Consider the following 17,537-nt stretch of genomic DNA (forward strand, 5'->3'; position numbering starts at 1 on the left):
TCTCTCTCACTCTGTATAGCAGCCTGCAACACCACTCCTCGTTACCATTTGTAATCATTGATGGAAGCACAGACAATGTAATGGAGAAAGATAACTGAGTACGTATAACTAACCTTGATGGCGAGTTGGACTGGCCGTTCACGAGGCCTTATCTCAGGAGCGGAGCTCGACTGGCGTGCCTTGATCTTCGGGAGAGTGCTAGGACAACGGATAAGTCCATCTCCAATGGCTATGGAGCCATGGGACCTCCCGCCACCAGATATCATCACCAGCTCTGGATCAATGGGACCCTGGCTCGGGTTAAAGTCCTCCCCTTTCCTCGCCTTCCCCTCATCTCTATATTTCACGAGCTTGTCGTGGGAGGAGATGTTGGTGAAGTTGTTTGCATCATCGAGGTCAGACGGAGAGAATGCCTTGACTTTCTTGAAAGAGGCAGTGTGGGCCATGGCATACAGGTCGTACACCTCTGGCACCTTATCCGCCTTATTGTAGCGTGCCTGAAAGAGAGAAACAAAGTAAATTAGTAATTAAAGGGCTCAAGGTAGCATGATGAATGAATTGCATGAATCATGAAGCAAACCACATACCCAGTTCCGCCCGAACTGATATAAGTTGGAGCTGCCATGATGGTGTGGCACACCTTCCATTTGGGCACGTTTGTCCTTGGCCGCGTTGTGGACGGCTAGCCATTCTTTTGAGCACCACTCATTGACCAACACCTCCCAACAATCCATCCGATCCGCACACCATCTCGGAGGCGCCTAAGTTAGCAAATAGAAACTTGAGCGGTACGGCTATGAATTACTAAATGAAGGAAGTAAGTACAAGGCCTTAAGAATTACCTTCATGTACTGCTCCTTACTCAGGAACTTATCGCAGCACGCCGGCTTGGGCTTCTTGATACCACGCAAGGCGTAGTAGTCTCGAACAGCCTGCACCCGAGCCTCGTGCCGTAAGTTCTGTAGTAGGCGCTTGCAGACGTTCTCGATAACATTTGCCGCCTCCTCCTCGTATCCCTCCTCACACCTGTAGAATGTCTGCAATCAAATGAGACAATATTGATTAGTACAATTAATAACTAGCTAGTTGAAGATTTTTAAATGTGTAAAGGAGAAATTACCCAGAACTTTCTGATCACCACATCTGCCCTCGTGTCGCACAAGACACCGTCGATAATCTCACCCGGCGGGGCCGGGGCAGCCAAGTAGTGCTCCCAGCTCAACCCAAGCTCTGGAAGCCGACCCTCACCAGGCAATGTGACAAACCCCGGGAAGTTTTGCCGGCAAAGCACTCCAAGGACGGAGTTGGGCCGGCGGACACTATGATGGTGGTCCCAACCCCTACAGCATGACAAGGCCAACACATTAGATATTTGAAGAAACGTGAATGCAGAAGGTACAAAAGGATTAAATGCACTTACCTCTCCCCGTCAGGGAAAATGAACCACCTCTGCTCGCGGGTCACCGGCACGGACGGGAGCCATGTACAACCACGCTAGTAGACGGTGCCCCCCTCCTCCTCAATATCAGTCGGCTCCCCGCCATCATCAGCATGGCCACTCGGCCCCCCAGGCTCATCCGGCCAGGTACCCCATCCAGATGTGTGCTCCTCCGGGGTCTCGTGGGCCGAAGGCGCGTCGACCCAAGGCTCGTGGGCCGAAGGCCCGTCGACCCGAGGCTCGTGGGCCAAAGGCTCGTGGACCGGAGTCCGTGTAGCCTCCTCCTCGGACGAGTCCACCCTAGCAGTCACGTGCTCGGGTGAAACAGCTGGGGGTGGCGGCGAGGAAGGCGCCCTAGCAGTCACCCTACCTCCTCTCCCGCGACCACGTGCTCCAACTCCTCTCTTCTTCCCTCCCTTACCTCGTCCCCTGCTGGGCACCGCTGTCGACGAAGAAGGGCCCGGCGGTGTCGCCATACTGTCCAGCAACGCTCGGCGGAGAGGTGCGTGTGGAATGGAAGACCTCCCACCACGCCCCGACGAAGAAGGGGCCTCGGAGCGCTCCCGACCAGCGCCCACCATCTTTCAACACCTGCCATGACAAAGAGTAAACGAAATTAGTACAACATAAAAAAATAGCGACATGAATAATAATATGTATATCACTTATGTATCATCATCAAGTACAACATAAAAAAATTGAATACCGCGGCGGCCGTCCCCGCCCCGCGGCGGCCCGATGGAGGGGGAGGCCGCGGCGGGACGGGGCGGGGACGGCAACGCAGGGGAGGGGAGGGGGCGGCTGGCCGGCGTGGAAGGGGCGCCGCATGGGAGGGGTGCGGGGCGACGGGGTGAGGGGGCGGCGGCAAGCGGTGGGGCGACGGGGCAAGGGGGGCGGCGGGTGGTCGGGGCGACGGGGCGAGAGGCGGTGGGTGGGCGGGTGGTGGCGGCGGGTGGTGGGGGTGGCGGCGGGTGGCTGGTGGCAGAGGCGGCGGCGGGTGGCGGTCCAAAGAGCACCTTCTACATACTCTTCTTTTCTTCTTCTTTTCTTCTTCTTCTTCTTCTTCTTCTTCTTCTTCTTCTCCCCTCCTCTTCTTCTCCTACACCTACACTTTCTTCTTCTTCTTCTTCTTCTTCTTCTTCTTCTTCTTCTTCTTCTTCTTCTTCTTCTTCTTCTTCTTCTTCTTCTCCCCTCCTCTTCTTCTCCTACACTTTCTTCTTCTTCTTCTTCCCTCCTCTTCTTCTCCTACACTTTCTTCTTCTTCTTCTTATCCCCTCTTCTTCTTCTTCTTCTTCCCCTTCTAGATATTCTTCTTTTCTTCTTCTTATTTTTTCATCTTTTTTCTACTTCTTTTAATTATATGACTAATTATCTAAAACCCATGCACTAAATCTAACACTAACACATATATATCTAGCACTAAACCTAACACTAACAATTAAACAGCGAAAAAAAGAAAAAAATAACTCACCAGACCGCGGTGGCGGGTGGCGGGGGCGGCGGCGACGCCGGGGTGGTGGGGTGGTGGGGCGGCGGGGTGGTGGGGCGACGGCATGGGGTGGGGGCGGCAGCGGGTGGCGGGTGGTGGGGGTGGCGGCGGGTGGCGGGGGCGGCTGGTGGGTGGCGGGGGCGGCGGCAGGTGGTGGGGGCGGTTGGTGGGGGGTGGCGGCGGGTGGCGGGGGCGGCGACATGGGGTGGGGGCGGCGGCGGGTGGCGGGGGCGGCGGCAGGGGGTGGGGGCGGCGGCGGGTGGCGGGGGCGGCGGGTGGTGGGGGCGGCGGGTGGCGGGGGCGGCTGGTGGATGGTGGGGGCGGCGGCAGGTGGTGGGGGCGGCTGGTGGGGGTGGCGGCGGGTGGCGGGGGCGGCGGCACGGGGTGGCGGGCGGCGGGGCGGCTGTGTGGTGGCTCGGGGAGGAGAGAGAGGAGAGAAACAGAGAGATGGATCCAGGGCGGGGTCGGTCTCGCCGTTAGGTAGGTTAGTTCTTTGCCGTCCGCCAAACCTTTGCCGTCAGCTTTTTTTCCTCTTTGCCGTCCGCTAGCTGACGGCAAAGAGGGGGGATGTTAAGTTTTTTTAATCAGCTCGTTAGTGGGGACCATCACCCTTTTTGCCGTCTGCTAGCTGACGGCAAAGAGTAGGCAGATGGCAACGACCGTTCTTTGCCATCTGCCTACTCTTTGCCGTCCGTTTTCTGCAAGCGGACGACAAAGACCTTCTTTGCCGTCAGCTAGCGGACGGCAAAGACTTGGTAGACGGCAAATTAGCTAATTCCAGTAGTGTTACATGGATATTCTAGATCAAAGGTATCATCATAATAGTCGTGGAGAGAAAGTCTTCACTTTTTCTTCGCTTCTGTCCTTTGCTTATTGCGCCGTAACCATGCATAATTTTCATCGTTTAACAGGGTGCTTGGGTCAGCCTTGACTTTGAAGGGAGGAATTTCATGAAACTTTTCATAATGTTCGGACATGTCTGTCTTGCCCTCCACTCCCACGATGTCTCTTTTTCCTGAAAGAACTATGTGGCGCTTTGGCTCATCGTATGATGTGTTCGCTTCCTTATCTTATCTTTTTCTCGGTTTGGTAGACATGTCCTTCACATAGAAAACATGCGCCACATCATTGGATAGGACGAACGGTTCGTCTGTGTACCCAAGATTGTTCAGATCCATTGTTGTCATTCCGTACTTTGGGTCTTGTCGGGGATATACCCCGTGGTATGACCCGGCCGGAAGTATGGCCCGGACGGACTTGGCGCTTCACCGATGACCCGCCGGAGGACTGATGACTCACGAGCCTGACGATTCATGGATGGCCCCGATGGCAGGTTAGATAGAAGACAAGGCCCAAGGCCCAGAAGGCCGGCTCACGTTTATGATGGGCCGGCTTAAGAACAAAGGGATGAGGAATATTTCCTTTACGAGGAAGCAAGACCCGGACTTGTATTCAACTTGTAAGAAAAGATAGACTAGTCCTAGTCCTACTAGGACTCCACATGTAACCCGCCCCTCTAACTTATATAAGGAGGGGCAGGGCACCCCAAAGAAGGGACAAGAAACAATCTTTAGGGCTAGACACAAAGAGCCGGCCGAGCCGGCGATTCACTCATGATCATAATGAGACCTAGCCTCAAACAACATGTAGGGTTATTACCGGATGATGTTTCCCGGGGCCCGAAGCTGTCTAAATCCCTGTCTTGTGTTGTGTCTCTCGATTCCGCCCAACCCCTCTCAAGCTACCGCATAGATGCGTTGGCCTCGCGACTAAGTCCTGACACTAAGGACATCTGCCGTGACAATTCCACGACAGGTCTACCTGTACCCCGCCTCCTGACAGATTGACCCATTTGCACTTAAACAAAGGGACCTTAAAATCATGTCCATAGTCAAGTTCCCATATGTCCACTATGTAACCATAATAGGTCTCATTTCCCCTCTTGGTTGCTGCATCAAAGCGGACACCACTGTTTTGGTTGGTGCTCTTTTGATCTTGGGCAATCGTGTAAAATGTATTCCCATTTATCTCGTATCCTTTGTAAGTCAATACAGTCGAAGATGGTCCCCTGGACAACGAGTATAGCTCATCACAAACAGTGTTGTCACCTCTGAGACGTGTTTCCAACCAACCGCCGAAAGTCCTGATGTGTTCACATGTAATCCAGTCGTCACACTGCTCCGGGTGTTTGGAGCGCAGACTGTTCTTGTGTTCATCGACATACGGGGTCACCAAGGTAGAGTTCTGTAGAACTGTGTAGTGTGCTTGAGACCAAGAATGCCCGTCCCTGCATATTATTGAGTCCCCTCCAAGCGTGCCTTTTCCAGTCAGTCTCCCCTCATACCGCAATTTAGGGAGACCAATCTTATTAAGGCCAGGAATGAAGTCAACACAAGATCCAATGACATCCTCTGTTTGATGGCCCATGGAGATGCTTCCTTCTGGCCTAGCGCGGTTACAGACATATTTCTTTAGGACTCCCATGAACCTCTCAAAGGGGAACATATTGTGTAGGAATACAGGGCCCAGAATGACAATCTCGTCGACTAGATGAACTAGGACGTGCGTCATGATATTGAAGATGGATGGTGGGAACACCAGCTCGAAAGTGACAAGACATTGCGCCACATCACTCCTTAGCCTTGGTATGATTTCTGGACCGATCACCTTCTGAGAGATTGCATTGCGGAATGCACATAGCTTCACAATGGCTAATCGGACGTTTTCCGGTAGAAGCCCCCTCAATGCAACCGGAAGCAGTTGCGTCATAATCACGTGGCAGTCATGAGACTTTAGGTTCTGGAACTTTTTCTCTGGCATATTTATTATTCCCTTTATATTCGATGAGAAGCCAGTCGGGACCTTCATACTGAGCAGGCATTCAAAGAAGATTTCCTTCTCTTCTTTGGTAAGAGTGTAGCTGGCAGGACCTTCATACTACTTGGAGGCATGCCGTCTATTTCGTGCAAACGTTGCAGGTCCTCCCGTGCCTCCGGTGTATCTTTTGTCTTCCCATACACGCCCAAGAAGCCTAGCAGGTTCACTCAAAGGTTCTTCGTCACGTGCATCACGTCAATTGAATAGCGGACCTCTAGGTCTTTCCAGTAGGGTAGGCCCCAAAATATAGATTTCTTCTTCCACATGGGTGCGCGTCCCTCAGCGTCATTCGGAAAAGATAGTCCGCCGGGACCCTTTCCAAAGATTACGTGTAAATCATTGACCATAGTAAGTACGTGATCACCGGTACGCATGGCGGGCTTCTTCCGGTGATCTGCCTCGCCTTGAAATGATTGCCTTTCTTTCGACATTGATGGTTGGTCGGAAGAAATCGACGATGGCCCAGGTACACATTCTTCCTGCATTTGTCCAGGTATATACTTTCGGTGTCAGCTAAACAATGCATGCGTGCGTGGTATCCCTTGTTTGTCTGTCCTGAAAGGTTACTGAGAGCGGGCCAATCGTTGATGGTTTCAAACAACAACGCGTGCATGTTAAATTCCTCCTGTTTGTGCTCATCCCACACACGTGCACCGTTTCCATTCCACAGCTGTAAAAATTCTTCAACTAATGGCCTTAGGTACACATCAATGTCGTTGCCGGGTTGCTTAGGGCCTTGGATGAGAACTGGCATCATAATGAACTTCCGCTTCATGCACATCCAAGAAGGAAGGTTATACATACATAGTCACGGGCCAGGTGCTGTGATTGCTGCTCTGCTCCCCGAAAGGATTAATGCCATCCGCGCTTAAACCAAACCATACGTTCCTTGGGTCACCTGCAAACTCAGCCCAGTACTTTCTCTCGATTTTTCTCCAGTGCGACCTGTCAGCGGGTGCTCTCAACTTCCCGTCTTTCTTACGGTCCACTCTGTGCCATCGCATCAACTTGGCATGCTCTTCGTTTCTAAACAGACGTTTCAACCATGGTATTATAGGAGCATACCACATCACCTTCGTAGGAACCCTCTTCCTGGGGGGCGCGCCGTCAACATCACCAGGGTCATCTCGTCTGATCTTATACCATAATGCACCGCATACCGGGCATGCGTTCAAATCCTCGTACGCACCGCGGTAGAGGATGCAGTCATTAAGGCATGCATGTATCTTCTGCACCTCCAATCATAGAGGGCATACGACCTTCTTTGTTGCGTACGTACTGTCGGGCAATTAGTTATCCTTTGGAAGCTTCTTCTTCAATATTTTCAGTAGCTTCTCAAATCCTTTGTCAGGCACAACATTCTCTGATTTCCACTGCAGCAATTCCAGTACGGTACCGAGCTTTGTGTTGCCATCTTCGCAACTGGGGTACAACATTTTTTTGTGATCTTCTAACATGCGATTGAACTTCAGCTTCTCCTTTTGACTTTCGCACTGTGTCCTTGCATCAACAATGACCCGGCGGAGATCATCATCATCGGGCACATCTTCTGGTTCCTCTTGATCTTCAGCAGCTTCCCCCGTTGTAGCATCACCGTATTCAGGGGGCACATAGTTGTCATCGTCCTCTTCTTCTTCGTTGTCTTCCATCATAACCCCTATTTCTCCTTGCCTGGTCCAAACATTATAGTGTGGCATGAAACCCTTATAAAGCAGGTGGCTGTGAATGATTTTCCGGTCAGAGTAAGACTTCGTATTCCCACATATAGGGCATGGACAACACATAAAACCATTCTGCTTGTTTGCCTCAGCCACTTTGAGAAAATTATGCACACCCTTAACGTACTCGGAGGTGTGTCTGTCACCATACATCCATTGCCGGTTCATCTGCGTGCATTATATATAATTAAGTGTGTCAAAAATCATTACAGAATATCATGGATAGATAAGTGACCAAATTAATAAAAGTTCATTATCACATTAAAACCAATCTACATACATAGTTCTCATTGACAAGCAATAATAAAAGTAAGAAAATTAGACAAGTATCTATCTAAAGTAAGAATTCTTTTCTTTCAGAAAGAAGAAAAGAACAAGAGGCTCACCACGATGGTGCCGAGGACGAGATCGGCGCGGGCGATCGACGGCGGTGAAGACGGGGACAGGACGTGACGGACCGCTAAACCTATGCAAATATCGGGGGAAATGGAGCTTGGAGGTCGAGCTTCGAGAGGAGAAAGCTTAACTAGTGTGGCTCGGGCATTTCATCGAACACCTCATGTGCATAGGAGGTGAGCTAGAGCACCCAAATGCCCTCCCCTCGCCGGCCAGAAAAAACAAAGTACTGTGGAGTGCTCTGCTGCGGCGATGGGGTATATATAGGCAACTCATTTGTCCCGGTTCGTGGCTGGAACCGGGACTAAAGCCCCCCCTTCTATCCCGGTTCGAGCCACGAACCGGGACAAATGTATGTGGGCCAGGAACGAGGCCCATTGATGCCGGTTTATGCCAGGAACCGGGACAAATGGGTCCAGACGAACTGGGACCAATGCCCACGAGGCCCCGGCCGGCCCCCTGGGCTCACGAACCAGGACGTATGCCCCCATGAGTCCCGGTTCGTAACTGAACCGGGACTAATGGGCTGGCCAGGCCCGAACCGAAGCCCTGTTTTCTACTAGTGCCTGATGTTGTTGCCAATTGCTACATGGTGTCGTCCGTTTTGGCATGCCTTTTTGAGATCTTGCTTTTGTCTTTTTAGTACTTTGATCGTGTGCATTTTCGAAGTCCTGACTAGCATTTAATAGTGTTGGTGTACGTTGTACCAAAAGACAAAAGTATTACCGGAAAACTTACAGATACCATCACAGGTCTTGAGGGCTCACTTTGTGTTTTTGTTGTCGGTAGTGTAATGTCGTCCCTTCTCCAATCCACCGCAGCCGGTGTATATAGAGAAGAACAAAGTGCCCAGAAGAAGAGGGGGCCGCCGGGTGTAGTAGACCAGTTCGTGGCTTCGTGCGCTCTCACACACAATAGAAAGTTCGAAGGCAGTGTCAACTCTTCAGCCCATGTCTTGCCTGAAAGAGAATAAAAATCTCTGCAAACCCATGTCAACCCACATTCTTTGTTCTTCTGAACGTATCGAGTCGTGGCCTCGTCGGTAGAGCGACTCCGGACGTTATCTAAAAGAAAGGCTTTAGTACTGGGTCCTGCTGGATATGTTAGCCTGTCTGTGTTTGTGTAACGACTTGGTTAACCAAGGTGGTGCTGATGTGAGAGTCGGACATATCTGACTTTCTTGCTTACTATCTAGATTAAGCCTGCACAAGTTGTTTAATTTTTTAGTCCTCGCAGGCATTTGCACGGCTTACGACAGATTAGATGGAGCTCCGGCGTAGATTCCTGCCAGCTCCTCGGGGTGGCGAGGTTAGGGTTCTCATCGTGTGTACGCAACAACGATATTTGGTGTTAGATTTTTCAGATCGATTCAAGCATTCAATGGCAACGACTGCGGCTTCGGGGTGCTGGTCCTTAGAGGCAAGTGCACGAAGACTTCCCGTCTGTCATCGACAAGGTCGACCGGCTCCGGTATGGGAGCGGCAACAACGGTGCGTCAGTGGCTCGTTCTGGCGGCGGCAGTGATCGTTCGGTGATCCATGAACCTCGATGTAATTTTTATTATGTTTGAGGTGTTTTGTACTTCTGATGAATTTCTATAATAGATGTAATAATTTTGAAAAAAAAGTTGTCTATTTTTTATTAGAAGGGATTGAGTTGAGGCTTCCCATATCGAAGATATGTTATGATCAATTCTCCATTAGCTGCTTCTTGCGTGTGCACCGGAGCAATTAACGCCACGAGCATTGGCGGCCACGCCATGGCTGCTGCTTCTCTGCCCCAGCCTCGCCGCCGGAGGCGTACTGCAAGCTCGTGCCCAGCCTGACAGCAATGGTAATACACTTATATGTGTTCTCTAGAAGATTACTGCAAGTTGCCACAAATGGATCGTGTACAATTGCACTCTGTCCATACTGTATCATCCAACATCTTTATCTGCGTGTGATCGATCGCGTGCTGTTTGCTATATATGCAGGATTCATAAGCATAGACTGCGGAACGCAGGGGAAGGAGGGCTACGTGGACACGGCCACCAAGCTCTTGTACTACCCGGACACCGGCTTCACCGACGGCGCCGGCACCTGCCGCAAGTGCTTGTATACCGTCCGCAGCTTCGCATCTGGTGTGCGGAACTGCTACACGCTCCGCTCCCTCGTGCCCGGCCTCAAGTACCTCATCCGAGCCAAGTTCATGTACGGCAACTACGACGGCCTCCAACGGCCACCCATCTTTGACCTGCACATCGGCGTCAACTACTGGCAAACCGTGAACATCACGAAGCCGGACGCGGAGAAGTCCGTGGAGGCCATCGTGGTGGTGCCAGACGACTTCGTGCAAGTTTGCCTGATCAACACCGGTGCCGGAACACCCTTCATCTCTTTGCTGGAGCTAAGGCCGCTCAAAAAGACGATGTACCCACAGGTGACTGCGGCACAGGGGCTCCACCTCTCAGACAGGATCAACTTCGGCCGGATCGATGAAAACACCGACGTCATCAGGTGAGCCAACGATCACATACTTCCATTTCCATATGTTAAAATTTGCCTAATGTTGTTTCTATGCATGTCATGGACTTTAACCACGAATGCATTTGATCGATCGGTCAGGTATCCCGACGATCCACATGACAGAATATGGACACATTTGGTTGAACCTACCGATATATCAACGACAAGGAAGGTCATACCCGACAGCCTCTTCGAAGTACCGACTGTCGTGATGCAGACGGCGATGAGGGCACGAATTGTCTCAGGCGGCTTAGGATTGTCTTGGGACCCTGAGCCCCAACCCAAAAATCCATCGCCGGGGTACATCACCATCATGCACTTCTCTAAGCTACATGTCCTTCCATTCAACGCCATACGTGAGTTCCACATCAACCTCAACGGCGTGTCATGGTATCCAAACAACGTCCTACCGAAATACCTCTCTGGCACAGCCATCTACAATAGCTTCCCCTCCCTGAAGAGTCACTACAACATCTCCATCATGCCCACCGCTAGATCAACACAACCGCCTATCATCAATGCTATTGAAATATACACGGTCATCACCACCACCAACCTTGGCACCGACTCCGTGGATGGTACGTTTTATTCAGACGCATAAATACTTAAATTTCTTTTCGATAAAAGGGGGCGCACACCGCCCATTTTCATTGCGAAAATGGAGTCTGGGATACATCACTTTTTTTGAAAATTTGACAGGAGCTCTGTCATTTCGATTAGAAGAGATTTAAGTTCACAGCCAAGCAATAATAACACTAGGCTTTGCCTAGGTGAAAATCAGCCCCCTTCATCCTAAACAACTCTATGAAATTATGGCTGCATGCATCGATTGATGCAGAGGCCGGGGCTTTCCTTATTTAAAAAAAACAACTCTATGAAATGTCATTTCCCATTCCCTAATGAGTTCCTTTATCCTATAGATTGCACTTGACACCAAGTTGTAATCCAGCCTGAAAATACGTCCATTCCTTTCATTCCATATTTGCCAAGTGCTGTAAAAAACCAATCCATGAAACTTCTTGTCCGAGGTTGGAACAGCCTGTCTGAGATACATCACACTATCCATTTTACAGTACTCACCACAGATGCATCAACCACACCAGCAGAAGCAGAAGCTTACATCCCTACACATCTAGCCATAGATGAAGGATGCCAAAACACTACCTACAGGAGTGAGACAAGCACAAAGCATCAATATTACAGCCACACACGACAGGTACAAAGCATAAGCTACTAGGACATCCAACTTTCTCACACAATGTGACGATAATATTCGGACTGTAGTATTCCAACTGTAAGTCCGTCTGAAGATATCGTTCACGACCTGAGACAGTCTATTGCCCACCCACGAATCCAGTAAAGAGCATAAGGTAACAATCACAATCATAGGATCCGAAGGAAAGACATGTTGAAAACAGGACTTGTTCCTTTTTTTTTTGCGGGGGAACAAGAGTTGTTCCTTGTTTGCCAAATAGACCAAAGCAGAGCAGCAGCTTGAATAGAAACTACAACCCTATAGTATTTGCTAGTATAGGATGGCAACTAGTTTTGAAAAAGATCAAAGAAAGATAGATGTGTTTTGAGATTTCCCAGTGCCACACAAATCACATTCCAAAAGAATCTTGTTTTTTTAAAGGATGATTACCCCCGGCCTATGCATCAATATGATGCATGCAGCCATATTATTAAGCAAATAGTTAACAAGGTCTGTAGTATGGTACAAGCTCGCGAGAGGAGCTGAAATGCAATAAAGATAAAAGTTGCCACAACTGGTAAAAACATGACAAGATGACTAAACGCCTAGCCTATTATTGGATCGCCATCTAAACCGGTTGTGAGTATCCCGTGCTACCGTCTCTCACCGGTTGCACCCAATAGCCATATGCTCCTTGGCTTCCGCATGACTGAGTGACAACCACGGATCCAAGCAGTTGCTCTGTATATGACCTGCAAAAAATTTGTAAGAGTTTGTATGTTAAGGGTCACATCATTTCAGCAGTTCCATATAGCTTGAAGTAAAGCGCATACTTCGATTCGAATATGTGCCACAATTTCGGGCTCAACTCCATTTATCCATGTCCTAAATAACATGTTAACACTATTTGGAGGACTGACGTTGAAGGCTATGTGTATTGTACGCCATAGGAGCTTAGCGAGTGGGCATGTAAAAGAACATATGAAAAAACAAATGGTCGATACTCTCTGCAGTACCACAAAATTCACAACAATTTGACCCTTTCAAGCCTTTCTTACATAAGTTATCCTTCGTCAGGATCCGTCCTTGGTCACTAATCACAGACATGCTTTGACCTTTACAGGCATTCTCGTCTGCCAAAGAAGTTCAAAAGCAAAAACAGCAGCTCTAGCAATAATATATTGATAAAGTGACTTAACAGAAAATGTACTACATTTAGTTAGAAGCCACGTAACTTTGTGAGACTCCTCTGACAGCAACCTCATTGCACATATCTAGTATTTCATTCCACAAAAGTAATAGTTTCTCCATAAAGGCATCTTCTAAATATACCGCAATCAAAATATTGGTTAAAGACCTTAGCTACACTAACATGTTGGCGGAAAGTTAAGTTGTACAAACGGGGAAATAGCTGACAAAGTGGCTTGCTACCCAGCCAAGCATCTCCCAAAATATTGTCTTACAACCATCACCCACAACTCTTTGACAACGGGCTCAAAATATATAGATGGAGGAGCACACACTTAAAAGAGTTATATATTTGTAAGTAGGTCGGAATTCTTTCAAATTCAAGTAAATTTCTAAGTTGCTAACCAAAATTGCACAAATATTTCACTAAGATGCACATATTCAACACGTGCAATTTTAGACTTACATAGTACTCTCTCCGTCCCATATTAATTGCTGCTAAACGTTTGATCGACAATTAATATGGGACGGAGGGAGTAGTACACAAATTCTGAAAAATCTGAAGCAATGGTGAATAGCAACAGTGCATTGAAAAATGGCCAACCACTAACTGCAGTGTCTGCAATCATGGCAATCAAGCTGAAGTATCAAGTGCATAAAAACTGGTTTGGTGACCCATGAGGTCCGGAGACTATTATGGTGTGGGCCAAGTTGGCATGTAGCTACGCCACTGCAAGGGCCCCAAGGATTAGACGTGTGTAAGTAGTTCATAACAATCTGTAAGGAACTTATCTTTGTGAAATTCATAATTGGAAATATTAAATGGAGAAAGGGTTACATTGCTACTATCAACTGAAACTGATCCACTGCTTAATTTCTATATGCAGAGACTTGTCCTTGCGAGGTCTGAACGGTGATATCTCATCTTCCTTCGCCAATCTTAAAGTTATCCAGCACTTGTACGTCTTGAGTTATGGATCTGCCTTAATGTCCATTGTACCTGTGCAACAAAAAATATAAGAAAGTGTTTCATATCTCACAGGAATCTTTCAAACAATAACTTGGTAGGATCAATTCCAGATGCCCTTTCACAATTAACTTCATTGACAGTTCTGTAAGTCGGGCAACTTTTGTCAAAATTTAGCCATTCGCATGAATTACTTCCGACTCATGTAAATAGTGTTATTAGTTCTGTTCAGCAGAGATTTGTCACACAACCAGCTCAATGGAGTAATCCCATCTAGACTTGTCAAAAGAGTCCAAGATGGCTCTCATTGGATCTAAGGTATCCCCCCCCCCCAAAGTTTTTTATTCCCATTCTATCTACCATTACATTATGGTCGACAATTTTTATTAAGCTTCATATTTGTTAGATATGGCAACAATCGAGACCTTTGCCCCAATGGCAATTCATGTGGGCTACCAAACAAACGAAAGAGCAATCTGGCCATCTACATTGTCGTCCCTATAATTGTGGTGATAATAGTGGTAGTATTATTACTACTCTTTTGCTTGCTAAGGAGGAAGAGACAAGGTGAGGCATCAGCAAGATCACAATAACCATCTGATCTTGTTCCCAATCACATTACTAATTCTAGTTGTATTGTCTGTCACCTATTAAGGATCAATGAACAACTCTGTGGATCCACACAATGAAACCACGACGAGCTATGTGGTAGGAAACGATGTTCATAGGGACAATTCCTCACTGCATCGACTTGAGAGTCGTCAGTTCACGTACGAGAAGCTCAAGATGATAACAAACAACTTCCAACGAGTACTTGGCCAGGGAGGGTTCGGGTACGTCTATGATGGTTTTCTAGAGGATGGCACCCATGTGGCAGTGAAGTTACAGTCTCATTCTTCCAGTCAAGGTGTCAAGGAGTTCCTTGCAGAGGTAGATGTCTTTATTTGATTGATGTTCCAAGGTAGGGACTGTACAAAGAAATTTCGGGGTGAAGTTTTATAAGTTACGAATATTTCGTCTAGGCTCATATTTTGACACGGATTCATCACAAAAATCTTGTAACCATGATTGGTTACTGCAAAGATGGGGAGTACATGGCACTCGTCTACGAGTACATGTCAGAAGGAACCCTACATGAGCATATTGAAGGTATTTAAGCTATTTACGTGTTAACTACAGTTTAACATGTTTCCTGAGAAATTCATACAAACCAAATTTCATACTATTTATAGGAAGTAAACGCGATGGAGGATGTTTATCCTGGAGTCAAAGACTCCGGATTGCACTTGAATCTGCACAAGGTACACAGTTCAATACCAAGTTTGTTTTTGATTAATTAACGTTTTATGTTGCCATAGACATGAACACTAGCGGGTATGGCGATTTGTAGGGTTGGAGTATGTACACAAGGGGTGCAACCCGCCTATAATTCATAGGGATATAAAGGCCACCAACATCCTCTTGAATGTGAGGATGATTACGCGTCCACAATGACACTCGTTGGCTACACAAGGCTAGGATTGCGGACTTCGGCTTGTTCAAGGCCTTCAATGGTGGCGATGATTATGCGTCCACAATGACACTCGTTGGCACACCCGGATATGTCGACCCCGAGTACCAGGCGACGATGCTGCCAACAACCAAGAGCGATGTGTATAGTTTCGGTGTCATCCTGCTGGAACTGGTCACAGGGAAGCCTGCCATACTGCAGGAGGCGACACCCATCGGCATCATTCATTGGACACGAAAACGGATGGCACAGGGCCATATTGAAAGTGTGGTTGATGCGCGTATGTGTGGCATTTATGATGTTAACAGTGTGTGGAAAGTGGTGGAAATGGCACTCAAGTGCACTGCATATGTGTCACCGCAACGACCCACCATGACCGGTGTGGTGGCTCAGTTGCAAGAGTGCATGGAGCTCGAGGAAGGAAGCATCGATCGTTGAATATGTGAACAATGGTTTTTCTACCCGTGGTGGCAGCGCCAACCCGAACTTCAATTATGATGCTTACGATATTTCAGATGGAACACAATACTAGGAGGGTGCGTGCATTGTCCATCGGTCCTACTCTACGTTGACAACGCCTATGTTTTATTTCCAATTTGGTATGATACTATGAGTGCAACTATAGATTCTACATATATATTTTTCTCTTCAAGGTATCTCGATGGAATTTCGAAGCATGTTGAGTTTACCAAAGTGAGTGCACATGGAATGATATATCCAAACACATGAAGTGTGAAGTATTAAGTTTAATTTGAATAAGGCCTCGAGATCGATCTCTATCACTTGTAAAGTAGGCCATTCCTGATTGTTTATTTTCAATTGATAATTTTTTTTGTATGAGGGTCATTTTATATGTCTCAGTCTATGAGGCAAATCAGCCTAAGCTTTTTGTATCTTACTCTCACAAGAGATATTTCACAAATAAGCATACTCCCGCTAATGCAGACCACTCCGTCTATAGTTCATTCATTTTAACTAACCAGTGATTGGGGTAATACACATATATCAATAAACATACATAACGATCAATGATAATCACAATCACGTAGGACAACTCATGTAATCTACACACCGAAGCACAAAGAAAGAAGATACCACGTGGCTAGTACTATGAACCCACAATCCTGGGGTGAACTACTCACATGTCACATGAGAGCATCAGAGGATGCAGCGTTGATGAAGATGGAGGTGAATTCCCCCTCCTATAGAGTACCAGAGAGGAACTGTGGCATGGCTCCGCCTCAGATCATGAATAGCTTGAAGTGGTGATGGCAGAAAAAACCATAGTTAAATAGTTTAGGGTTCCTAGAGTATATATAGAGCTGGTGCACAAAGGGGGAGATCGGAAGCCACCACGATGGACCCACATGACCAAAGTTTTATGACGCAAGGCCGCCCAGGGCTCCAATGGGTGCCATCTTTTGCCTACTTCCGCCCCTCTCGAAGTTAGACACTCCTAATTGTTACTTATATTTCCGAGCTTTAGAACATCCTACAATTAAAGAGGCAAAAACATGCAACTCGCTATCCTTCTGTCAATTTTTCATTACGTTAGTTAAATAAATATAAATAGTTGCATAAAAAATATAAGAATTGGCGTGAAAACTTCAATAGTTATAGATACATTTAGAACATATGAAACACAACTATGCATTATAGAGAATTGGCCGCAGGATGGAGGCGGCAACGATATGTTTTCCAAACCTTTTCATATATGTATCCTATCATATACGTATATCCTTACTGTTATCATATTTAGTTTTTTAGAAGCACCAAGTATAACTTAGATGCATACACACACTAACAGATGTACACACTTGTAGTGAGGAAATGAAGACTAGAGTCATGGAGCCTGTTCATTTGATAGTTGTGTTAATCACGAACCATGACATGCCACTAGACAATCTAGGTTTAAGGCACATGTGAAACCATACTTGAAAATTCGCAATCGGGCATGAAGCCTTTGGTATTCAAGAAGCATCCCTAGTAGTTGCAATGAAACGTCCAAAGAATAGGAAAGGACGACCACGTCCACTGTACTATTGTTTTCAAGTCGTGGTGCACCATATTTCAACCCAACAAAAATAAGTCATGGATCCATATCAAGAGTAATGACCAATTCAAAGGCATGTAAATTGTCCGATAAACCATCACATGTTTTCTGTTTTCCTCTAGCTGGTTTCCATTTACTAGAAATGCATGCACCATGCACGAAAAAAACCCTAGTTGGACTCACCGTCGTCTCGTGGGCT

At 47.5% G+C, this 17,537-nt stretch overlaps 1 pseudogene; it reads left to right on the plus strand.

Moving 5' to 3' along the window:
• Nucleotides 1-9,456: 9,456 nt before the first annotated feature.
• On the plus strand, nt 9,457-15,723 carry LOC109749324 (putative leucine-rich repeat receptor-like protein kinase At2g19210; annotated as a pseudogene).
• Nucleotides 15,724-17,537: the final 1,814 nt, after the last annotated feature.

The sequence above is a fragment of the Aegilops tauschii genome, chromosome 1 (assembly GCF_002575655.3).
Source record: "Aegilops tauschii subsp. strangulata cultivar AL8/78 chromosome 1, Aet v6.0, whole genome shotgun sequence".
Classification (NCBI taxonomy): Eukaryota; Viridiplantae; Streptophyta; class Magnoliopsida; order Poales; family Poaceae; genus Aegilops; species Aegilops tauschii.